Raw genomic sequence first — 25,982 nt, 5'->3', positions numbered from 1 at the left:
GAACACCGTGAATTCATTGTCCCAGGAAGGGGAAACTTTATTGACACATTCCTGGGGTCAGATACATCACATGATCACACTGACAGAACCACAGGCACATAGACACAGGCAACAGAGCATGCACAATGTCCGCACTAGTACAGTGTATATCCACCTTTCGCAGCAATGCAGGCTGCTATTCCCCCATGGAGACGATCGTAGAGATGCTGGATGTAGTCCTGTGGAACGGCTTGCCATGCCATTTCCACCTGGCGCCTCAGTTGGACCAGCGTTCGTGCTGGACGTGCATACCGCGCAAGACGACGCTTCATCCAGTCCCAAACATGCTCAATGGGGGACAGATCCGGAGATCTTGCTGGCCAGGGTAGTTGACTTACACCTTCTAGAGCACGTTGGGTGGCACGGGATACATGCGGACGTGCATTGTCCTGTTGGAACAGCAAGTTCCCTTGCCGGTCTAGGAATGGTAGAACGATGGGTTCGATGACGGTTTGGATGTACCGTGCACTATTCAGTGTCCCCTCGACGATCACCAGTGGTGTACGGCCAGTGTAGGAGATCGCTCCCCACACCATGATGCCGGGTGTTGGCCCTGTGTGCCTCGGTCGTATGCAGTCCTGATTGTGGCGCTCACCTGCACGGCGCCAAACACGCATACGACCATCATTGGCACCAAGGCAGAAGCGACTCTCATCGCTGAAGACGACACGTCTCCATTCGTCCCTCCATTCACGCCTGTCGCGACACCACTGGAGGCGGGCTGCACGATGTTGGGGCGTGAGTGGAAGACGGCCTAACGGTGTGCAGAACCGTAGTCCAGCTTCATGGAGACGGTTGCGAATGGTCCTCGCCGATACCCCAGGAGCAACAGTGTCCCTAATTTGCTGGGAAGTGGCGGTGCGGTCTCCTACGGCACTGCGTAGGATCCTACGGTCTTGGCGTGCATCCGTGCGTCGCTGCGGTCCGGTCCCAGGTCGACGGGCACGTGCACCTTCCGCCGACCACTGGCGACAACATCGATGTACTGTGGAGACCTCACGCCCCACGTGTTGAGCAATTCGGCGGTACGTCCACCCGGCCTCCCGCATGCCCACTATACGCCCTCGCTCAAAGTCCGTCAACTGCACATACGGTTCACGTCCACGCTGTCGCGGCATGCTACCAGTGTTAAAGACTGCGATGGAGCTCCGTATGCCACGGCAAACTGGCTGACACTGACGGCGGCGGTGCACAAATGCTGCGCAGCTAGCGCCATTCGACGGCCAACACCGCGGTTCCTGGTGTGTCCGCTGTGCCGTGCGTGTGATGATTGCTTGTACAGCCCTCTCGCAGTGTCCGGAGCAAGTATGGTGGGTCTGACACACCGGTGTCAATGTGTTCTTTTTTCCATTTCCAGGAGTGTATATACAGCAGTTCATGACAACCAGTGTTACAAATTTCAGAACTCCGCCATCTCTCTCCCCACATCCACCACTGCTGGCGGCTCACCTCCAACTGCGCAACGCTACGCGCTGTTCACAGCCAGCTGCCTAACACTACAATGGCGAGTATTACAACAATGCAAAGCAGCCACAGACTGCACACAGCACAGCCAGTGATTTTCATACAGAGGTGGCGTTACCAATAAAAAAACCTAAACAGCCTACTTAAAATATAGTTAAAAACTTAAAGTTACTAAAAATTTGCTTTTATAGAAGAATTTGTAAGGGTACAAATTTTCCTCAGAAAATTTTTCTTTAAATGTTGTCGCCTCACCCGCACTGACATTCATCTGCAGGCAAGATAAAGCCCAAAGAACGTGACGAGCTTGATTATAGAACTCATGATGCAGGTTTTGTTTACTTCTCTAGAATGTGGCTCTGTTGAATCATTTTTACAATGTTCCATGACAAAATGTGCTATGAATCAACGACAGACCCATTCATTACTTAGTGCTACTCAGAGACGTACACTACAATACAATGGAGCACTGCCCGTACAGTTTCGCAGAACTCACTTGTGAATGGGGAAATACGATGCAAGGATCATGCTGCTGAAAGGCTGTACAGGGAACGATTTCCGAACTGGCGTCATCCGCCACGACGAGTCTTTATTTCTCTCGATCGTGTGAGTTAACGAGCATTTCGCTCTCATTTAAGTATATGGCCGAAAGAGTCAGCCTTCAGGAATTGTGAAACGAACCCTGTCGTCCAGAACCGGGTGCCAGAAAGGGCGCAGATTCACCATGAGATGGGGAAACTAACAGGCGTCTATTGTCTATTGAGGCCTAAGCGCTGTAGTGTGCGAGTGAGACAGACGAGAACTTAAGTCATAGGGAAACCCAGTAGAAGGCTTTTGTGGCAAGGAGACCTAGCAGTGTTCAATATGGTGGACCTAAGATCGGCCACAAAGGGAAACACTTACGAAAACTATTTAGTTCTGTAGTAACTCGGGGAATGAATCCACAGTAATTTTAATCTGCCATCCTCCATAAATTTTCATGGTGATCCCAGTAAATCTTGAATGTTGATCATATCTATAATAGTTTAGGATTTACTGTTAAAGCGAAATTAACAAGTTTTGTGACAAAGATCTCAATGCTAAGATCTGAACACTTTCGTCGATATTAACTGTTGTGTCGGTATCTGGGCCGACACCGTGAAGTGGAGATGGCTGAAAAGGCAAGCTAGACTAACGCAGACGGGCGTGAAGTACTGGAACAGGATACGTAATTAATGTTAGGAAGAAAAGTACGGAGCAGGTTTAATACTTAACTTTAATATCATTGTGGTACATCGATCTTGACGATACACAGGAGACTTTAAGTTCAATCACTGTATGGCTAATGCGCCTTGCTAGTTCGTAGCCATTAACTTAGCTGATGGCTATTCTGTCTCTCGGCTAATGAGAGAGAAAGGCTTCGTACATCTGGTCGGTAGTTAGGTTCTCGTACAACTGGGCGGTAGCTAGGTTCTCGTACAACTGGGGTGAGACCTCTCCCGTATCACGAGACCTGCCTTGGTGGTGGCGCTAGGTCTGCGATTACACAGTGGCGACACGCGGGTCCGACATGTACTAAATGGACCGCGGCCGATTTAAGCTACCACCTAGCAAGTGTGGTGTCTGGCGGTGACACCACATTCCTCCCCCGCAAATCGGCGAACGGTCGTGTGATAAGGCTTCCGCCCGCCGTGGGGAGGACCACATGTTGACGTATGCGATGAGGTGGGGAGCCTAACAACAGGCGAGGCTGTGCCACCCGCACCCGGCCATTCGGTCCGAGGGGAGCTAGGAAACGCCTGAAAAACTAGTCCAGGGTGCACGTCAACATGCGGTGTACGCGCCCGTAAAGAGACAGGAGTGACCGAAGGATCAATCTCCATTGCGTCGGGGTAGCCGACGCGCGATGACGTCATGTGGTCCGGAGCGGGCGGGAGTTCCATGGCGGAGGACAGCTGGTCACGGGAAGCGATCGGCGGCGCGTGACCCTGGGAGGCGCTTGGCGGCTGCAACGAAGCGTCGAATGCGGGCGGCGCCGGCGGGAGAACACGCGGCGGCGGCGGCGGCTGCTGCTGCTGCAGCGGCGGCGGCGCGTCGCCATGGGGCAAAATGGAAGGCATCGTCGGTAACACCTGGGGATGAGGCGAGCCAGTAGATGGGTCCCCAGGGCGCTGACCGGACGGCACCGTCGCTGAAAGCAGACGGGGAGCGGCAGAACCCGAGCGACGACAGAGGCGCAGCTGATTGAGATGCCGACGCACCTCACCAGAGGCCCCCAAAACCAAATACATCGCGCGGCCGAGGCAGCGAAGAATGCGCCCTGCGAGCCAACGCCGTGAACCGCGATAGTTGCGATAAAATACAACGTCGCCTGGAGCAAAAGCAGGAGTCTGCCGCTGCACAGGAACCTGATGCGGCGGATGCAGCAAAGACAACAAGGTGCGATGAGGACGACCGTGGGGCAACTCAGCCGGCGAGCGACCATCTCGGGGCTGAGAGCGATACGAAGACAAAAAGAGCAACAATGCGTCCTCCCGAGAATGCGACTCTTTCAATTTCAACATATGTAACTTGAAAGTCCGGACCAATCGTTCAGCGGCACCGTTGGACTGAGGCGAAAACGGCGCGGATGTCAGATGGTGAATACCATTGGCCTGGCAGAATGACTGAAATTCTGCGGACATGAATTGTGGGCCATTGTCGGAAACAATAGTCTGCGGAAGACCTTCAATGCAAAAGATAGCAGACAACGCTTGGATGGTGGCGGAGGACGTCGTGGAAGACATCCGGACAACAAAAGGAAAATTACTGAAGGCGTCGACCAGAACCAACCATCGAGCATTCCAGAATGGACCAGCAAAATCAATGTGCAAGCGTTGCCAAGGGGAAGTGGCTTTTGGCCATGCAATTTCCGCGGCGGTGTGGATTGTTGTTCGGCACACGCCATGCAAGAAGAACACATATTCGTAATCGCAGCATCGATTCCGAACCAAGTACAATGCTGACGAGCAAGTTGTTTCGTTCGCACTATACCCCAATGTCCTTGGTGAAGAAGCCGTAAAACAGAGGACTGTAACGAACGTGGGACCACGACTCTGGACTGATCATTATCAGAACGCAACAACAAAACACCACGTCGAACAAAAAGTCTCTCCTTGTGAGCAAAAAATCGGCGAACCAACGGATCCTCGATCCGAGACTTTGACAAAGGCCATTGCGTAGCAACAAAACGTAAAACAGTAGCAAGGACAGGGTCAGCAGCTGTGGCTGTAGCGACACGACGAAAATCAATCGGAAACGATTCGACCACTTCATCGGTTTCCGAATCAATGAACATGCAAGCAAGTTCGGAACAATCGAATGCTTTATCCTCAGCAACAGGCAAACGGGACAACGCATCGGCGTTTCCGTGCTTAGCAGTGGACCGATACAAGATATCGTAGCGGTACTGCGAGAGGAAAATAGACCAGCGAATGAAGTTCTGCGCTGTACGTGGAGGTACAGGCTTGGTCGGATGAAAAAGCGATGTCAAAGGTTTGTGGTCTGTGATGATGGTAAAGTGACGACCATACAAGAAATCATGGAACTTAGTAACACCAAACACGAGAGCCAAAGCTTCTTTCTCTATCTGTGAATAATTTCTTTGCGCAGACGAGAGCAATTTGGACGCAAAGGCAATAGGGCGATCATGCGAGCCAACTTTGTGCGCAAGCACAGCACCGATCCCGAAATCCGATGCATCTACCATCAACAAAAGGGGTTTCTGGGGATCGAATGGCGTAAGGCAAGTATTAGAAAGCAACGCCGATTTCAACTGGCGAAAGGCGCGTTCACATTCCGTCGTCCAGACGAACGGAACACCTTTACGGCGTAAGCGATGAAGCGGAGCTGAAATGGAAGAGGCATTGCGCACATATTTATTGTAATAATTAATTTTACCCAACACACTCTGCAGCTGTTTCACATTTTGAGGGGAAGGCAATTCTTGTATGGCACGGAGGTGCTCTGGACTCGGATGTATGCCTTGGGCATTAATGACATGTCCCAGGTATGGTAAGTCACGAGCAAAAAACACACATTTGTCCTTCCTCAAGCGAAGACCATTTTGCCGCAAGACCTGAAATAATGTTCGTAAGTTCGCAAGATGATCTTCTTCTGTCTGTCCGGAGATCACTATATCGTCCAGATAGTTTGCTGCAGTAGGGACCGACGCACAAATAGTTTGTAAATATTGCTGAAACAAGGCAGGGGCGGATGCACACCCGAATGGCAGTCTTTTGAAGCGGTACAATCCAAGATGCGTGTTAACCACCAATACGCGCTGGGATTCGTCGTCCACCGGTATTTGCAAGTACGCATCGGCTAGGTCCAACTTTGAAAAATATTTTCCCGGGCACAGTTTAGCAAAGGAAAAGTAGCAGTCACTAGCTGTGGATTCACTGTGGCCTTGAAGTCCACGCAAAGTCTCAATTTTCCGGAAGGTTTTGGCAAAATTACTAAGGGTGAGGCCCAGAGAGAAGCTTGCACACGTTCAAGTACACCCTGTGATTCGAGATCGTGTAACGTTCTTGCGACCTCATCACGCAATGCGTGGGGAACATTGCGCGCCCTGAAAAATTTCGGTTGCGCGTTTACCTTCAGTTCTAAATGTGCTTCATAGTTTTTAGCGCAACCTAAGCCCGGTGCAAAAATGTCTGCAAATTCGTCACACAGCCGAGAAACACTGTCTGTAGGCACAGTCTGATTCACGGATAGGACCTGATTTACAATAGACATGTTAAACAACCGAAATAAATCGAGACCAAACAAGTTCACTGCAGAAGAAGAACGAAGAACGTAAAATGACACAAGTTTTGTTTGTCCCTTGTATGTCGCAAGAAGGCTGCACTGTCCTAACACAGGAATTTTCTGTCCGGAATATGTAGTTAGCTTAACATTTGCGGAACGCAACGGAGGTTTGCCCAGTTGTTTGTACGTGTCGTGATTGAGCAATGAAACTGCAGCTCCGGTATCGAGCTGGAATGGTATCACTTTGCCTTCAAAGTCTAAGTCCACAAAAAGTTTATTGTTCTGCTGACGACAAGAGCGACTGTTTTGTGCAATTGGAACAGACACTGGTACAGAATCACTTGCTAATTGACGTGATTTCCGGCGACGTCGACGCACAGTTTTTTTGGGACGATCACAGTCACTGTTAGAGAAAGTGTCACTGGACGAAGCGGAATTAACGACATGAATGTCCATAGGCGAAGGTCCACGAGCCTGAGTGTCCTTGGTTCGATTCCGGCGCGAAGCAAAGGGCCTGGAATGATTGCGATTGTCTGATCTGAGCTTTTTCTGGCAAACACTTTGAACATGTCCTTTCTTATTGCAGAAAAAGCAAATAGCTTGGCGTGACGGGCAATGTTCACGCGAATGTCTAGTAGCACACCGCGGGCACGATTTCACTACATTTGTGGGCTGGCGCGGCACACGTGGCTTAGCGCGCGGCGGCAGCTGTGCGGACATGCGCGAGGCCCGGTTACCGGGCCGCGCAGCGCGTCCAGCGGGCCGGTTAATGTTACACACGGCTGGCGAAGTTTCAAAAGATTCCTGAGCACAGTCAAGTGTGTCCTGTCTATCCAATATGTCTATCACTTGTTGAAGGGAGGGATTAACTAGTTTCAAAATTTGCTCCCGTATGCGAACATCAGAAACGTTCTGTGCAATTGCATCACGCACCATTGTATCTGAATAAGAAAGACCACAGTCACATTCAAAGGCACAGTCCCTAGTAAGTCCTTGCAATGTTGCTACCCACTCCCTATTAGTTTGATCGGCCGTACGTTTTGTACGAAAGAACGTATACCGTTTTGCAACCACATTAACTGTTTCTTTGAAATGGGCATCTAATGCAGACAAAATTTCCTCGTAGGACAGAGTTGCTACGTCGCGTCGGGGAAACAATTTCACTATCACACGGTATGTGGACACACCGACACAAGAAAGCAAAAACGGCTGCCGCTCTTTACCTTGAATTCTGTAGGCTGCTAGATGAAAGTTGAACTGGCGAGACCACTCGTGCCAGGTCTCATCGGCTGCCACGTATGGTCGAAAGGGAGGTGCAACAGCGTTTAGTGGCAGCGGTAGCGAAGAAGCGGCTGCGGCCGCATCGGTGTGCAGCGCACGTTGACCCTGGACGAGCTGTCCAAGGGCATCCAATAACGCCTGCGTCTGCTGATTCTGCAAGCGATAAAATTCGGACAGTACATCTGGAGAATGTGGCGAAGCCATGACACAGTTAAATGTAAGCAATCAGAATGAACTCTTTTCCCTCGTCGCCAATGTTGTGTCGGTATCTGGGCCGACACCGTGAAGTGGAGATGGCTGAAAAGGCAAGCTAGACTAACGCAGACGGGCGTGAAGTACTGGAACAGGATACGTAATTAATGTTAGGAAGAAAAGTACGGAGCAGGTTTAATACTTAACTTTAATATCATTGTGGTACATCGATCTTGACGATACACAGGAGACTTTAAGTTCAATCACTGTATGGCTAATGCGCCTTGCTAGTTCGTAGCCATTAACTTAGCTGATGGCTATTCTGTCTCTCGGCTAATGAGAGAGAAAGGCTTCGTACATCTGGTCGGTAGTTAGGTTCTCGTACAACTGGGCGGTAGCTAGGTTCTCGTACAACTGGGGTGAGTCCTCTCTCGTATCACGAGACCTGCCTTGGTGGTGGCGCTAGGTCTGCGATTACACAGTGGCGACACGCGGGTCCGACATGTACTAAATGGACCGCGGCCGATTTAAGCTACCACCTAGCAAGTGTGGTGTCTGGCGGTGACACCACATTAACGATCGACATTTCATATAGAAGCGCATTTTTAAAATGACAAACGTTGTAAATATCAACCCTATAACTTTATTTGTTTAAAAGCTATAGTAAATATAAGTTATCAGTATTTTCAGTTAAGCATCAGATCATCACCTCCTCCACACAACACACATTGAACGATGACGGTATTACACCTCGTTGAATCATTAAGTAATAAAATATTTGTTGTAAATTTTAGTAAATAATAGTTACTTCTGTTATTTATTTATTTATGGGAAAGACCAAAGGAGCAAGGCTATTGGCTGTGACATTCAAAGTTAAGAAGGAAATTGTATTGGTTTTATGTAAAGGAATTTAACGTTTATTACGTAATGGATATTATTGTTACTTTATTTAGAATGTGAGAATGGTCAAGCTTTGATTATTTAAATATATTAAAATGTAAAGTAATGTATAATAAATTGTTGCGAACGAGATGGACGCCTTCAGGAAAAGGAACTGCACTAGTCAGTTGAGTGACAATGGTCGGCATGCCGGTAAAAGCCGGTAAAAGCGGCCGGGGAGATGGGTAGAGGGACAATTTGGCTGGAGACACCAAAGTGAACAGTTCTGGTCTAGAGACCAGAGAGTACATCTCGGATTGAGATGCGAAAGCAGACAGTCGGTCTTTAGGCAGCTAGGAAGTGGAACGGCTTAGAAAATTTCGTGTTGTGTGGTATCGAGGGATTTAAGTCTCTGAGCGCTGAGCAGCCGCGCGCCTGGTGTGAACTCTAACTTTCCGTATAAATGACGAGGTGGAGAATCGGTCTTCCGTTTCGCGATGAGATTGTGAATCATCGAACTGTGTCAAATGGATATGCGCTCGAGTGTAACAGTAATTCTAAATACGACCACTTTCGCTATTAGCTTGCTTTCTGAATAAATATTATTCTAACCAAATCGCAACTGTGTAGCTTACATCATTTATCGGTCGTTAATTTAGTTCCAGAGATTATTTTTACTGTTATAATATGTTATGTTAACTTTGCATTTCGACTTATGACCTCAGAAGTTAATTCCCATAGTGCTCAGAGCCATTTGTATTTCGCAAACTTGCCATCAGCCACACAATTTAACCAAAGGGTCATAAGTATATAATTTAGGGTGAGTAATGCGACACATGCGGTTCAGCCCCTAGACGAGTTTGAGCCAAGACATTTGGACGAGGAGGAATCGCATGTGAGCCCGAACATCTTTTGGATGTTAGCTCGCAATCGGGGGCTCGTCCGGGATAGGAACTAGGAAAGTGTTAGTTGAGGGATAAGAATCTTTCAAAGATATGAAAGTGTAAGTTGCAGAATATGAACTCTGAAAAGCTTAGGATTGGATTTGAATTCTGCAAAGTGTCTCCAAAAGTATTATCTGAACTTCGATAAGCAGGACCTCTCGAAAAAGTTAAATGTGAGATCAGTTCACGACTGAATATTAGGTTTCTTTAATAGTTATGAAATTACAATTGTAATTCTCACAGTAAACAACATTCTGTGACCTAGGTCCCAAGTCTGTAGCAGTTTAGCCAGTTTGCGTGGGGGTCCTGAGCTACGAATTTCGTAAGACTTGTGTGCACCTAGTTTTACCAGTGGTTAGTGTTGATAAAAAAGTAACGCGCAAGAAGAGATGAGATCTAAAGCACGTGGTTCCAGCCAGCAGTGTCATCTTCAACGGCGATTCATCGTGCAGCGGCGGTTGCAGTACCACAGCAGAGGCTACGAGAGCTTCTGCTTCGGCTTCAACTGCAACATCGGCAGCAATACCATGGCAGAAGGATCCAGCACGACAAAACTAAGTACCTGAGCTGATAGCGAGATTAGGTATGATTATTTAGTTCAATCGCTAATAATAGATGTCGCTAATATTAAGCAGTCACCCAGTTTGTGTGGGTATGAAAATACTAGCGAGCCGTTTAGCCCGAAGTCTGAGCGGGAGAGCGTCATCGGCTGTGAATTTAGTAGGCAAATAGTCCGAAATCAGTCAAGGGAGATGACTTTGGGGGAGACATGATGTCGCAATTAATGCAAATGATAAGTAGATTGGGATCCAAAATTGATTCTGTTAAAACTGATATGGGTGACATAAATTTAAAAACGGATTCTGTTCAATACGAAATAGCTTCGGTAGTCAAAGACGAAGTAGGTAAAATGGCTTTGGGAATCGAGGAATTGACAGACAGAAAATTAAAAACCATTTGGGAAGAAATGGGCAAATTTCTGATGAAGTTGAGTTACTTGCCTCTAAGGTAGATTAAGCGGTGAAAAATTACAGTGATAAAGTGGAGAAGTTGCCGGCAGATTTGGGAGGCAACGTAAGAAATTGTATGAGTAGGCAAACTACTCTTATGGCTGAGATGACAGAGGCTATTAGCAACTTATCCATTCGAATTGGTAAAGGGGAGAAAGAAGTAGATAAAATAAAAGAACAAATAGAATCTGGCATTAAAACTGAAAATAGTGAAGTTAAAAAGCAAATCAATGAAATACAGAGCGAACTGAATTCTTCAGCTGCACATCAAACCTCTACAGTGATCAGTGCTCCGTGGATGAATTCAGGGCCGGTCAAATGTTTTGGAGACGACGGGAAATATCACCAAGTAAATTTTCTAGCAACGCGCAGGGATTGTTTTATAAGGGGAATGCCCGATGAGGCGAAGATAAAATTCGTGAAAAGACGTTTGGAAAGTGAGCCGCATTCGTGGGCAAATATGCACAGTGATACGTTCACTACCTACTAAATGTTTGAAAGCAGTTCCCTGAACAAGTTCTGGAGTGAAGCAAAGCAAACGTAACTCCAAAATGAGTTTCTGAACGGGCCAACATTTAAATACGGGAACAGGTCGATGCGAGAATTTTGTAGAAGTGAACTTGTGAGATTAATGCATGTGAAACGTCCATTGGGAGTGATTACCGAAATTACGGTGTTGAAAAGGCGGTTATTGGAAAATTTGCTGTAGGATCTAGTGCACAGTCCTAGTAACTCAATAGACGAAATTTTGGACTGTGTAAAAAAGTTAGACTGGGCATTGAAATTTAAACCGCAAAGTAAGCAGACAACTAGTTTTCAGATTGGAAATCGTAACTACAGTTCGAGTAACTACTATGAAAGACATCCGGGAATTTATCATTGGAAAGCTAACAACAGTTTTGATAAGGGAAACGGTTACAGGAACACCTCCAATGGTAAATTTCAAAGGGGTAATGGGAACGGATACCTTAGTGACACGGACCGACACCAACAACGTAGATTTGAGGGATCGGCACCTGGCAAAATTAACCAGCATAACGCGTGATCAGGAAACTAAGTTTCACCGCAACTTAGTTCCGGAGATAGCAAAATAAACTGGCTATCAATAGGGCGCGAGTTAACGGAAATGTGATCGGTGTTAATAAACTGGCAAAAAATCCGTCAGAATATTGAAATGAAATTAGTAAGAGATGAGAATCAAATAGCTAAATTTTCAAATGAGCCGCACATAAAAGACGTAATCTTAATATAATGAAAGATAACGATAAAGGCGATGACTACGATTTGAGGCTTAATGATTTGTTTTATGAGTGTGAGACGAAAGGGTGTGTGAATGTTAATACAATGAAAGATTCTACGTCCCAAAAGGAGGCTGAGGGGAGCTGAATTTGGTGGTGTTAGATGGTATAGAAAATTCTGAAGAGATACTAACCAGTGGTAACATTTATAGTGAGGAAGGTTATGATGTTTCAGGTGACATTCTGACGGCGAAAATTGTTAAGAAGGTTAATAAGGGCGGTGTACCATTAGTCTCGTCAGCTGTTGATGGATTTGTGTGTGTATCGGCGGATATTGGTGAATTATTTTTGAAGTAAGGTAGTAATGATGTTTTATGTGCTGAAGTTACGGAAGCTGAAGCTGCTAGTATTCAGAAAGGAATCTATGTGTATCTTTCTACTAATGAAGGTGAACTCGAAGTTCTGGGTGCATCTGTGGATCTTGCATGTTTGTTTGAGAATGAGGGTGGATCTGAATTCGATGTGCGATCTGAAATTAATGTAGCGCAGGAGCGTTTAGGAGAGGAAAAGATATTATCTCAGGTTTAGATCAAAATGCAGCGGATTTTAATGGTACTGTTGCTTCTGAAACTGCACGATACTGTAGTTATAATTCAGCTGATGTAACAGCAGAGGATTGTGAAACTATGAATGGTTCTTATATTGGTGATTTGTCGACGGAGGTAAATGAGGTTTTATGTAGCGAGTTGTATGATGTATCAGCGGCTGTTGAAAGTGCTGTTTGTGAAGGTGTTTGTGTTGAGATGGAAGTAAAAAGTAATGCTTTATTTCATGATAATGATGTTGTAGCTTTCTGATGTCGATAATTTTAAGGGAGAATACAGTAAGTTTTGTTCTACTATAGAAAGTGATATTTGGACAGAAAGGTATCTTAAGGAGGAACGGTACGGTAGAACATTACGATCGTTATTGCCTCATATGTTGACTCGGGAGGGTACTCGGTTCCGAATCTGTGAAGCGCCGCTGGAGACTTCGTTGCGATGAAAAGGTTCTGTGAAAGTGAGCACAATGGCGCTGATGTTTCAGCTGCATTTCAATAGACAGTCGACTCTGATATGTGTATAGTTTTATTTGGCATTAAATTAATATGCCACAATTCATAATTTTTGTTAGATATAATTTTCTTTAAATTTAAAGAACGCTGCATCAACACAACTACAAATAATTCAAAATGGTTCAAATGGTTCAAATGGCCCTGAGCACTATGGGACTCAACTGCGGAGGTCATTAGTCCCCTAGAACTAGTTAAACCTAACTAACCTAAGGACATCACAAACATCCATGCCCGAGGCAGGATTCGAACCTGCGACCGTAGTGGTCTTGCGGTTCCAGACTGCAGCGCCTTTAACCGCACGGCCACTTCGGCCGGCTACAAGTAATTACGCTATTGATCTGGCACTTAGGATATTTATGTTATTGTACTATGAATTTGTGTCATGAATTTGGGTGCTACATCATAACGTATATGGCACGCCAACATGTTATGAAGTGGAGGCGTGTGAGTTAATGAGCATTTCGCTCTCATTTAAGCATATAGCCGAAAGAGTCAGCCTTCATGAATTGTGAAACGAACCCTGTCGTCCAGGACCAGGTGCCACAAATGGCACAGATTCACCACGAGATGAGGAAACTCACAGGCATCTATTGTCTATTGAGGCCTTAGCGCTGTAGTGTGCGAGTGAGACAGACGAGAACCTACGTCATACGGAAACCCAGTAGGAGGCTTTTGTGGCCAAGGAGGCGTAGCGGCCTTAAATATGGCGCACCTAACGTCAGCCATAAAGGGAAACATTTATGAAAACTATTTAGTTTTGCAATAATTCAGGGAATGAAGCCACAGTAATTTTAATCTGCTTTCCTCCATAATTTTTCATGGTGATCCAAATAAAACTTGATTATTGATCATATCTATAATAGTTTAGGATTTACTGTCAACGTGAAATTAACAAGTTTTGTAACAAAAACTTGAATGCCAAAATCTGAACGTTTTCTCAAAACACATTGAACGATGACACCTTATTGAATCATAAGGTAATTGAATATTTGTTGCAATGTTTAGTGCATAATAGTTACTTTTGTTCTTCATTTATTTATCAGAAAGCACATTGCTGCAAGCCTACAGGCAGTGACATTCAAAGTTAAGGAGGAAATTGTATTCGTTTTATGTAAAGGAATTTGACGTTTATTATGTTATAGATACTATTGTTACTTTACTTAGAACGTGAAAGTGGTAAATCTTTGATTATTTAAATATATTAAAATGTAAAGTAATGTAGAATAAGTTATAGCGAATCAGATGGACCGCTTCAGGAAAGGGAATTGCACTAGTCAGTTGAGTGACAATGCTCGGCACGCCGGAAACGCGGCCGGGAAGATGGGCAGAGGGACAGTTTGGCTGGAGACACCAAAGAGAACAGTTCTGGTCTAGACACCAAGGGCACAGCTTGGACTGAGAGAGTGGTCAGTCGGTCTTTAGGCAGCTAGGAAGTGGAACGATATGGAAAATTCCGCGTTGTGTGGTATCGCTGAACTCAAGTCTCTGGGCGGCGAGCAGCCGCGCGCCTGGTGTGAACTCATAACTTTTCGTGTAAATGACGAGGTGGAATATCAGACTTGTGTTTCGCGCTGAGATTGTGAATGATGGAACTGGGTCATATGGATATGCGCTCTAGTGTAACAGTAACTCTACATACAACCACTTTCGCTATTAGTTTGCTTTCTTAATAAACATTCAAATGGTTCAAATGGCTCTGAACACTATGGGACTTAACTTCTGAGGTCATCAGTCCCCTAGAACTTAGAACTACTTAAACCTAACTAACCTAAAGACCTCACACATACCCAAGCCCGAGGCAGGATTCGAACCTGCAACCGTAGCTGTCGCACGGTGCCAGACTGTAGCGCCTAGAACCGCTCGGCCACACCGGCCGGTGAATAAACATTTTTCTAACCAAATCGCAAATGTAGTACAGTAGTGAGGAGGCTGTTGGTGGCAAATCAGTACTACCCACGGAGAAATCGACCACACAGATGTCCACGCCACCAGCACCGACCAGCGGCAAACAATAATAATTTCATCGTTAACAGTGAAGGGAAACGTCGTTCATCTGCTTCAAAAACGGTTCTGATTAATTTAGTGTAAGGAAGGTAGGCAGTATCGTTTTGACTCTAGTGCACATCAGTATACTTTCGGCTGGAGCTGAAGTCAGTTTAGTCGAACTTCGCGACCGCTACGGTCGCAGGTTCGAATCCTGCCTCGGGGAATGGATGTGTGTTATGTCCTTAGGTTAGTTAGGTTTAAGTAGTTCTAAGTTCTAGGGGGCCGATGACCTCAGATGTTAAGTCCCATAGTGCTCAGAGTCATTAGTTTAGTCATGATTCGATCGGAGACCATATGCTAGTAGTGTGCAATCAGGAGTTGTCAATCGGATTTATGCTAGCGTGCCAACGATTTGTTGCAAATTACAGCCCGTAAGTAAATGTCAGAGTCAAGTGATTTATGTTTAATTAATTTTTTTTTAGTACTTCGTGTGCACAGTACGGAGTTAGCTGCCCTCGCAACATAATGATGATTGCCTGTACTATAAAAGAGGAACAAAGTATTATTTTGTTTGCAGTGAAAAAGAAAAGTGTTGTGACTATGATTAAATAGTCCCACCGAAAGATTGTCAAAGAAAAACTCTTTAAATGAAATAAACAATTTTACAAAAAAGTGTGATGCAAAGTGATCGAGTAAGATTTACTGTATAGTTGAAATCTTTAACGTTTGGGTAATAGGCATATTTTTATAATTTATTATTGATTAAGAAAACAGATTGAAGTACTCTTGAATGTTTAAAAGCTGATATTAAATACTTTGTCAAGAAAAGGTAACTAAATATTTCCAGTTATATGATAAGGGCATCGTATTTCGAGTAGTTCATATTACGAAACGTGTTCTTTCTTACTTGTAGGTGCTATCTTCGCGACGGTGGTGCAAAAATTCATGCTGTGTAAACGAAAATAATTAACATTGAATATTCGTATAAATAATGTAGTAAATATATCTGGTTCGCTTTTTTAAAGAGCATTACTGTGAAGGACGTGAGTTTCGTAACTAGTTAATTCGTGTTTCAGTAAGTTTCAGGAGTTAATAGTTAGCTATATATTTCTGCGAAGTTAAGAAAGAACGCGACGGAACACCATTTAATTGAAACAAGTATTACGTTCTAAATGGGGAAGATTTAATACTTATTTTGTGATTTAGTCCGAATACGGGTGTTATGTATAATATCCGATGTTATTATTATTATTATCATCTGACGGGGAGACGATAGCAGGACCGTAACCTTCTCCATACTGCGGCTTACACATTCCGCACCAAGATTCCTTGAACCAGCTATAGCGTTCTGAACTCTCGTGTTGTGTTTCGGTCGGCGGCGGTTACAAGACTAACTGCCACGTTGCCTGTCCCTCTCTGGTGTGGAGAACCAGCACGTGACCTCGCCGCGCGCAAGCTTCTTTTACCGACCTGCCTACGCTCTGCTGTCTTTTCACAACTCAATACAGGACCCCCTTTCCGTCTTTGCGCTCTGCTTAAAACTATTCCAGACTGCGGCTCGCATCCTGTTACTCCGAGAAGGACGTGTAACAGATGTCAACGAATTGGGCGTTTTGCTCGCTCATACTCGCTCGAGTCATTCGCGCTCTGGCACTGGAGAAGCGTCTGTGGTCGAACGTGGAGCCACGGTGAGGGCAGAGGCAGCCTTGTCTGGCGCGCTCGCCACGCTGCAGTTGCGACTGTTTAAGTAGCAACTCTGTGTGCCTGCAGGCTGGAGTCAGTTCAGACGTACTCCCACCAGCTGATGGAAATACACCCACATCAATTTAGTTACGCTGAATTGCGACATCATGGTGATTTATAAGTGAAAATAGCCTGCTTTATGCAATGACCAAAATTTGTGACCCTTTGGACTTTCATAGGAAAACTATGCAGCCCTTTTCATGATATGTTTCATTATAAAAAATCACATTCCTCTTTCTTTATAGTACCATCTGATTTGATTCAAGTATAAATATGCCAGATTGACCGCATAAGAAATTAGGAATGTGAGAGGAACAAAATTGTCTCAAAATTATCCCCTGTTGGCGTAATTGCAATGAATCGACTCGTTTCGCATCAAGTTTGCTTCGTGTTATGGTTTCACCTCTCAAACGGATCATCGTCGTCACTAACATCCATTCGAGCTAAATAAAAGTCAACCTCATCGCTAGACTGAGTATTACATCACCATAGCCTAATCAATCCGAAAGCAGACTTCATTTTCTTGGCTGCTAAGCGGTGCTGACCTTCTCTCATTTACTGGTATCACAAAAACAGAGGAAGATATTGCTGCCACTATATAATTTTGTCTGACTTATCAGAAACTGGTATATCAGAAACTGGTATACTTAGTGCACAGTCCTTAACGTGTCATCTTTATCAGAAACAAACACCACTCGAGCAAGGGGAAGGGCGACGACAAAAATGCTACCATTCTGTGCAGCGTCCGAATTTCGACTTTCTCATCTAGAGACGGAGACATCGACCTTTCATTACTGGTAGTATCTTCAGTTGATAGACGATAATACGACTTGAACTGCACTGCCAAAATACCGACTGACACTGAAACCGACGTGTTGAGATTAAACAAAATTTTAATTTGCTGGACACGCAGTGTGTATTTAACAAGAAAACTGGGTCTACAGTAATTTAAACGTATCTCTGTATCTTCTGGCCATGTAAAACAATGAGTTTTCAGTTTTTGCACCCACAACGAAACTAAATGAATTGTTGGGAACTTCTCGTCTTCAGCACTCGTATTCCACCCCTGAATGACTTTAAAAATGTTTTGAGTTCTTCTGCGATGTTATTTTCAGAATCAGTAAGTTTTTCAGAGACGCCACTCTCCGGAAGCATTTTCATGATTTTATAGTTCTGCCTATCTACATACTGCAGCATTCTAAGCCAGCCGTTCCACTTACTCTCTGCTTCCTGCTTCAAGCTTGTCTGTATCGAATTCCTATCACTAGTTTTTTTTTCATGAAACAGAAAGTATCTGTGGCAGCATGAGGTTTGGAATAAACGACTGCAACCTCATTTAATAAAATAATCGTCACCGAACATGTGTAATCCTTGCATAATGCTGAAAGAATTGCAATGCGTTGCATATATTAGCGTCTCTCTCGTTGACAATGAAATCCTAGTAAAACGCTTGGAATTTGCTCTTAGCAATTTGAATTAGGTTTTTCTCGGTGTAGCTTTTAATAAATTCCCCACATTTTTTCTTCTCAGAGTTGTCACCAATCCCATATTTCGCAGTACATAATCATAGAAACAAAATGAGCAAAAACGGACAGGTACCACATTTTCCAGTATGAATCGGTCCAGATACACGCTGTACATCCAAATGCTTTTACGCCTGTTGCCTAGATAATGCTAGATGTCATACTCTCCCATACTTCATCGGCTTGACTTTCAATGTTTCGTGCTACTGTTATACGATGAGGTAAAAGACTTCTACATGTCCGAATTCTGAACCGATGCTTACAAGCCACTGACATAAGGTGCGAAATCCTATCATCTAATATTAATGTAAATGGCACACAGTTGTACGCACCTTTTCAATTACAGTAGCGCTCAATGAAACGGGTAACGTTTCCGAACTTACACTTTGTCTTATCGTGCAGACATGTGCGTCGTGGCGGATCTGTAAGACAGGAGAGACAAGGACTTGCTACAGTACATGCAGCGGACTTCCTTCTCAGTCACTAATGAAAATATCTTCCAAGCATTTCGCACGTTCCTTCATCCCAAGTTCACGCGCCGTAATCCTACCGTGGGCGACTAGGCGGCGCTTGGTTAACTACAGTAGTTGGCCGATCAATTTGAGCGTGAAACGCCCTGTCCAAAGCAGCTGCATTTACAGCTGCCGCAGAACTATATTCACCGAGTAATTCTAACGATCATGAACCTCAGATGCAGAACTCTAACTTGTAAATCCCTCCACCAATGAAGACGACACAGTGGAGAAATCGATACGTACGTATCAAATTTGAGATGCCTCCAGGGCTTAATTTCGGCGGGAACGCGTTCCGGCACTTCCCATACACCTTTTTTTCTTTTTTTTCTTTAACGGTTCAACACCGGAGATTTGAAATAGTTCACGTGTATTACATCACAACGTAACTATAATTTGGCGTTGCGCCAGCACAAGTGAACGTGACATAATGGGTCAGCAACGTGATGTGACCAGCAGGAGGCACTGTGTGTGTGTGTGTGTGTGTGTGTACAGTCTCATCACAAGTCTCTCTCTCTCTCTGGCCAGCGGGGTGGGGGGGGGGGGGAGGAGGAGTGGTAGAAGGGGGATCGTTCCGGCACCTAAAAGTTTAGAAATTAAGCACCGGATGCATCGATTCCAACACGCTTCATATCTGTGTATGTGAGTGCGTATTTATGTGTGTGTTTGTCTGTCTGTCAGTTCTAAACCGAACTTACGCTCGTTCTGTGCTGCTGTCTGACGTGTAGTTTACCACCACTGCTACACGTGTATATTTGATTACTTAGTAGGCAGCTAAGTGCTTAGCATTGTATCGCTTCACTGTTTATAAATACTGAACACCATATCGATTGTGGCTGAGCAATACTTTGCCCCACATACTACTAAGTACATTAAGTGAACTGAGAGAAACTTAAATCAGGAAGTCAGGATGTATGTGATGTGATTCTTAACATGCCAAACCCATGGTTCCACTTGCTACCAAATTGTAAAAGAAACAGATGAGTGTGTGAAAAACCAAAATAAATCATGTATTATGGAAAATATTCACTGCCTGACAAAATGAAATAAAACATCCTAAAGACACCGTTCGATGTCACTAACTTCGTACACGTACACACCTTTGATTTGTACGTAAATCAGTAGAGCCTCAATTCTCTGGGACAGGGGTCAACAGCGTCAAATATTAGGTGATAAATATGAAGGATACGAAGATGCCACGTGCTCGAGTGAGACAGAGTTACCAGTACGTGACTGAGTTTGGAAGAGACATTATTCTGGCTTTCCATTTGCCCAGCTAGGCAAATCGCGCAATATCAGGATTTTTTGGGGCATATGGATGTGAGAGTAGCCAGTTGTCGGATTGCGTGGGAACGTGAGGGCAGGCTACTCGTCATTAAGGGTCTGGTCGTACACGCCTGATCACCACTGAGTAAGATGACTGTATTGTGCACCAAGCACACTGTAACCCCTTCACATCTGCGCCTGCCATCTGAAAATGGGATTCCCGCCTACTTTCTGTGCTTTCCTGCAGCATTGCCCAGAAGCTAGCGTCGCCCGGACTAGGAATTCCTGTACCACGCCTAGGCGGTCGTTAACACCATTACGTAATGGTTGTGTGTCTAGCGGTGCCGTGACCAGGAAGCGTGGACTGCTGATGAATGGAGTCTCACTGTGTTTAGCGATGAATCGCAGTTCTGCATGACACCGGATCACCATCATCGGCGAGTAGCCGGCAACCTGGAGAGAGGTCCCACTATTCCAATGCTTAGAAGAGGCACACCGGTGTTCGTGTTGGCGTCATGGTGTGGGGAGCCACCGGATGTGACTTGAGGTCACAGAAGGTAGTGCTTCTGGGAACTCTGAGTCATGGAAATCCTGCGTCTTCGTGTATTACCCCTCGTGCGACCGTACCATGGAGCCACTTTTCAACAGGACAATGCTCGTCCTCACATGACGCATGTCTCTGTCATGTTGAGGTAATCCAGTAGCCGGCAAGGTCCGGAAATCTGTCCCTGATATAATATGCGTGGCAGCAACTCCGAAGTCAACTCCCTCTCACTCCCAGTATCCAGGATATCAAGGACTTGTAAAACACAGTTGGGGGCCAGGTTGCCTCGGGAGAGTCTACAATGGAATTACGAAACTATTCCCGACCGGTTTAGTACATGCATCCAGGCCAGAGGGGATGCAACGTAGTGCTGATGAGTGGGCTCATACCGCCAAGTTCTTTGTAAATCTGGCTCGTTTTTGTAATCACTGAAATAACATTACTTGTTGTCTAAACCTGTAAAATTTCACTTCGTTTTCTCCTCTTCTGGGTGCTTAACTTTTTTTTCAGGCTGTGTATTTCGCTCACAGATTCGTGTATGATGTTAGGCTACAGTTTACTGTATTTCTGATTTGTTGCTCTAGTGGTTCTTCGGTACTGGAGGATTTTCCTATCGTTATTGAAAACGATACCTGAGGTTTGAGTGTAAGCAGACAGTCGTCTCCTGTAGTCGAGTTAGGCAGGCCCAGGTTGAAGGGTTCCCTAAGAAATCTAAATTTTGCGCAAGACTTTTGTTACAGCTTTGTTACGGTAATGAATCGTAAGGAATATTATTCTCTGATTTACCATCTTATATCAGTTCAAGTCTGGACACTAATGCCACCAATGTTGTTTCCTTAAGAAACCTACAAAATTTTCAGGCGTCACTGTGACTAGAAAACAGACAGCTTGACTAAACAACTAGGCGAGAATATCATTTCATACTATGTGCAGATTTAGATGCGTTAATCATTAATCATACTGAGATCGAAGAACTGTTTATGAGACATTGTTAGTATTAGAAGGACTGAAGATAAATGATGCACTCGATTTGAAGATGTGTGCCGGAAAAAATATCGACGATTTGAAAAAAAAAATGGCTCTGAGCACTATGGGACTTAACATCTGAGATCATCAGTCCCCTAGAACTGAGAACTACATAAACCTAACTATCCTAAGGACATCACACATATCCATGCCCGAGGCAGGATTCGAACCGGCGACCGTAGCGGTCGCGCTGCTCCAGATTGAAGCGCCTAGAACCGCTCGGCTACTGCGACCGGCCAAATGTATTACTACATTGAATGTTTGATCCTTTCTTCGTATCACTGTTGATCATCAATGGACTAAATTTTTCATGATTTATTCATGTTGATGTAAGTTTCATTGGCGTAAGGTACCCTTTGTGAGATTTTCAAAACATTGTTACGAGCAGGATTCCCTTAAGCGCAGCGTGAAGTGTAAACAGCACTGCTATTGGAGAAGAACGCTCTTCCACTCTAATCTCTGTGTTCCTTTTGTTCTATTCTCCTAAAATAATGTGAAATCGATCCAGCAGTTCTTAGCTGTTGCAGTAATTTAACTGCATAATAGAAAAGTTCTCACTTTTACCAAATATCGCGTAACGGTAATTCATATAGTTCTCCAAAAATACCATGTAAGAAATATGAAGTTTCAGTGTCAATAGTTCACGAAGACGCTCCGTTCAATCTAGCCTTTTCTTGTAACTATGGTACGTTCTCCCTTTCACACGTGTGTTCCCAGTGTCTTCTCACTTCGTAGTTGGTCTGTCCTGAATACGTTCAACAGTCTTCATTTCAGATGGTTTCTCCTACTGCTCCCCTGGTTTTCCAATAATCCGATTTCCACCTTCACACTCCAGCGTCAGAATTTCAGGAACACTGCCGTGCATTTTTGGAAATTAGTGGAACTCTTTCCTTTTATGTTCATAATTAAAAAATCTTACTTTAGAACTCATTATTCCGCGACTGTTCGAGACATCAGTTACCTAACCAACTCTCTAATGGCGACATTTTGACAAAGTATTAGATACAGCACTGGGTAAACCATTTTCCTTACGAGTATAGTCATTATTGTGTTGTCTATCGTATTATAGATTTTGGTAACGTATGACTGTCATACCAGGTTAGTGCTAGAGATGCATGATGTACCCAATAGCGGAAAATTAAAGTTCTCAGTTTTTCCTGGATCTTTACATTTACTTGCTACCACTTTGCATCCTGCATCGGCGAGTCTGCTAAAGCCCTAGAAAAGTGCTCATTCATTATTGGTCACTCTGTGCTGTTTCTTCAGATAAAAGGTACAAAGGGTACACTTGTGTGGCCAGGAACAGTGTACAGCGCTTGTAAATAGCACTACCCTGCTGTGAGGTACAAACTTTTACAATCAATTTTAATCAGTAGTTTCAATCACAATGGTAAGAAGAAAAAGGAAGAATTTTGGTGATGCATGTCATAAGCTGCATGTACGCTAAGGAGCTGTGAATATGTAGGCACATGACCTCGAAATCGACAGCATAACTGATTGAACAAAACAGCAAAGAACACAGATATCAGTGAAGTTGCTTTTAGGGTGAAATCATCTGCAGCTGATATTCGTAAGGTATGTGCGTCCATTATGAAGCAAATTAAGTTATCAGTGATAAGTTTCAGCGACAGGCAGCATTAGCATACTTTGATTTCCTCTTTGCAATATGAAACCTGGTGAGGAATGGAATATCTATGAAAGTTTTAGGGGCAGTAAATTTATTTTGTCCATGCTAAACTCCAGTCACTCTTGTGCCGAGTGTGGACAGTTTGAAACCACTTTTTTTTGGTCGCCTTGTTGTGTTATTACGATGGATGTACTCGTCACTTGGTTGTGTCTTGTACAATGCTGCTTCTTTCCGTATCCTGCGCGGATCCAAGGCAGACACTTCCAATGCGACGTCACCACGCAGAAGCCAATGGAAACAAAGCTTTGAGCTTTGAGCACTGAAAGAACTTCTATTGTCGTGACTGAAAATTTACCGCAGGAAAATCCTCAAACGGAAAAGACAAGAAAAGGAGGACGACGTTTATCTTCGCTTCTTCCGTCTACTTGCAGTTAAAAAGCTGCTATCATTTCACTGTATGGCTACTGCAGCCCCTCCACGAATGTCATGATTATGCAACCAGAGGCCTGTCCGTATATACCAGACATTATGCGACATTCATATGAGATACTTTTACTAGTACGCAACAAAAGCTCCGGAGAAGAATATCATTACGGGTGACACTCATGATGTATAATACTATGTACAATGACTATCAGTGCTAAAGTGCTTCTGAAGTGAAAGTGAGATATCAGTAAAATGTAATTTGAAAGCAAAAAGAAATATTCCCGACAACGTTCGACCAAATGAAAATACCTTTAAATAGTGGTTCCAAACCTGGAACCAATTACCCTGTGATTGGTAAAATGAATTGTTCTGAGGGGTAAAAATGGAAGGGTTCGACTGAACTTCAATGAAAATACTAAATACTAAATCACTGCTGTTACCACTATTTCGTAAGACTGTAATAGTGATCACATAATTTACTAATAATTAAATTTTTTAACATACTGCCATTAATTTGTGAGACAATGTCGTGGAAGTTGTAGTTTGTGAAAGGCGTGTATGAACATGTTCTTCTACATATAGTCCACTCACAACACACATACTTTGTACACTGTATCATGCACTCATTAAAGCAAAACTGAGACATATACATCACATATACTGTAAGACTGCGTGGGTCGTGATTTTGATGTGTTGATGTTGCGATCTGACTAGCCCTGCTGTGGTTGATCCGTCTAAGACGTTACACAAAGCTGTTTCATTAACTGTAAATAATTAATATTCTTAAATAACCTAGTCAGGATAAGCGGGGTAAGGAATAATCATTGTTAAATTAAAATAGTAGGATGCTATAAAGATACCTGTTACAAAAATAAAGCATATTGCAACATAAATTTTTCACAATTACAATATTCATTTAATCCTACTGGTTAGACTAAGTTTAGGATTGGTACAACACCTATTTTCTACGCAAAAATCGTACCCCCTATTTTCACATCAGAAACATGTAAATGACCAATTTGTCAGTAAAAACCTCCACCCTCACTGCAGTTGACAACAGAGAGCTCAGACGACAATCTAGTAGAGCTGAAAACATTTATCATTGCGGTTCCCTATTTCTCACGTACAGTGCTATAAATAGTCTATTAGAGAGCATGTCTAACGTGTCGGTCTGCAGAAGGCTACGGTCAGCTTGTAGACAAAGTAAGAATTGCATTATGTGAATTTAGCTACACAAAGGACATGTGGTTACAGCCGCTAACTGTTACGTTCCAAGTTACTCATGTACAGAATTCATTCAAGAATCAAGATAATGTGCTTTCACTTTTGCCAGGAAAACACACGTTCCTCAAGTGTTCAGTCATAAGTGAACACTTTGGAATGCTCAAAGCTCCATGGAGAAGCACAGACTTGTGTACCTCTGCTCGCAGAGAAACAAAATGACTCTCCTTCAAGTGCCACAGTAGACACTTTCTCAGACTAATTTTAAGAGTGTTCACTAGATGCTTTGCCACCAATGTCTCAAATAAAATGTTCTCCAGCAATGTGTGTCCGCTTGATACCGACCAGTGAGTCCAAGAAAACTTCCGCTTCAATATTAGCGAATCTAAGTTCACTAGTTTCGACTCTCAACTCAGCCAATGACAGTCTTCGTTGCGATCTGATTTCCTGTAACTGTTTCTAGATATGAAACAGCTGGCCAGACCTGAGCAGTTCATACAAAAATGTTCTAGAAACTTCTTAATTAATTTACAGCAGCGTCTACGTGAAGGGCTAAGCCAATCACAGGGCTTCCTGGAAATGGCATCGAGAAAGTGCTACGTGTTCTGCATGGGAAGAATACTTAACTGTTGTTTTCCAGGTGCTGGTTTGGCGACAGGAGATGCATTCTGATGGGGTGAAAAACACTGAATGATTCTTGCTGGATGGCTCTTTACGGCCTCTTTCTAACTTTCTCCGTTGATCTGACAACTCGAGGCATCGCTCGCTGGGCCACTCCGCAGGTGGGCTTTGCTGTGGGCTGTAAAATTATGGCCTTTGGCTCCTGAGCAAAAACTTCCCAGCTTGCCTCCAACGTGCCCGTAGTTCGTTGCTTCGTCAGCTTCTTTCACTATCCTAGCCACCTCAAAAATTACTTTTGTAAAGCATACAGCACTACAGTTGTTAGTGGGAAGATGTCCAGTATTAAGCAGTACCATTAATAAACCGATACCCCATCTAACATTCGATCCCAAATGATACAAATATGTTAGTCTATTCGACCATTAATTACATTAACTGATGCTGTAAGGGTGCAAAATGCCGCTTCCTTACATTACACATCCCTTGAAGACAAATTTTCTGATATGATCCATGAATTACTGAACTTATTTCATGAATATTATTTACTCCCTCATCAGTGCCT

This window comes from Schistocerca piceifrons, chromosome X (assembly GCF_021461385.2).
Source record: "Schistocerca piceifrons isolate TAMUIC-IGC-003096 chromosome X, iqSchPice1.1, whole genome shotgun sequence".
Lineage (NCBI taxonomy): Eukaryota > Metazoa > Arthropoda > Insecta > Orthoptera > Acrididae > Schistocerca > Schistocerca piceifrons.
This window is presented reverse-complemented; position numbering follows the sequence as displayed.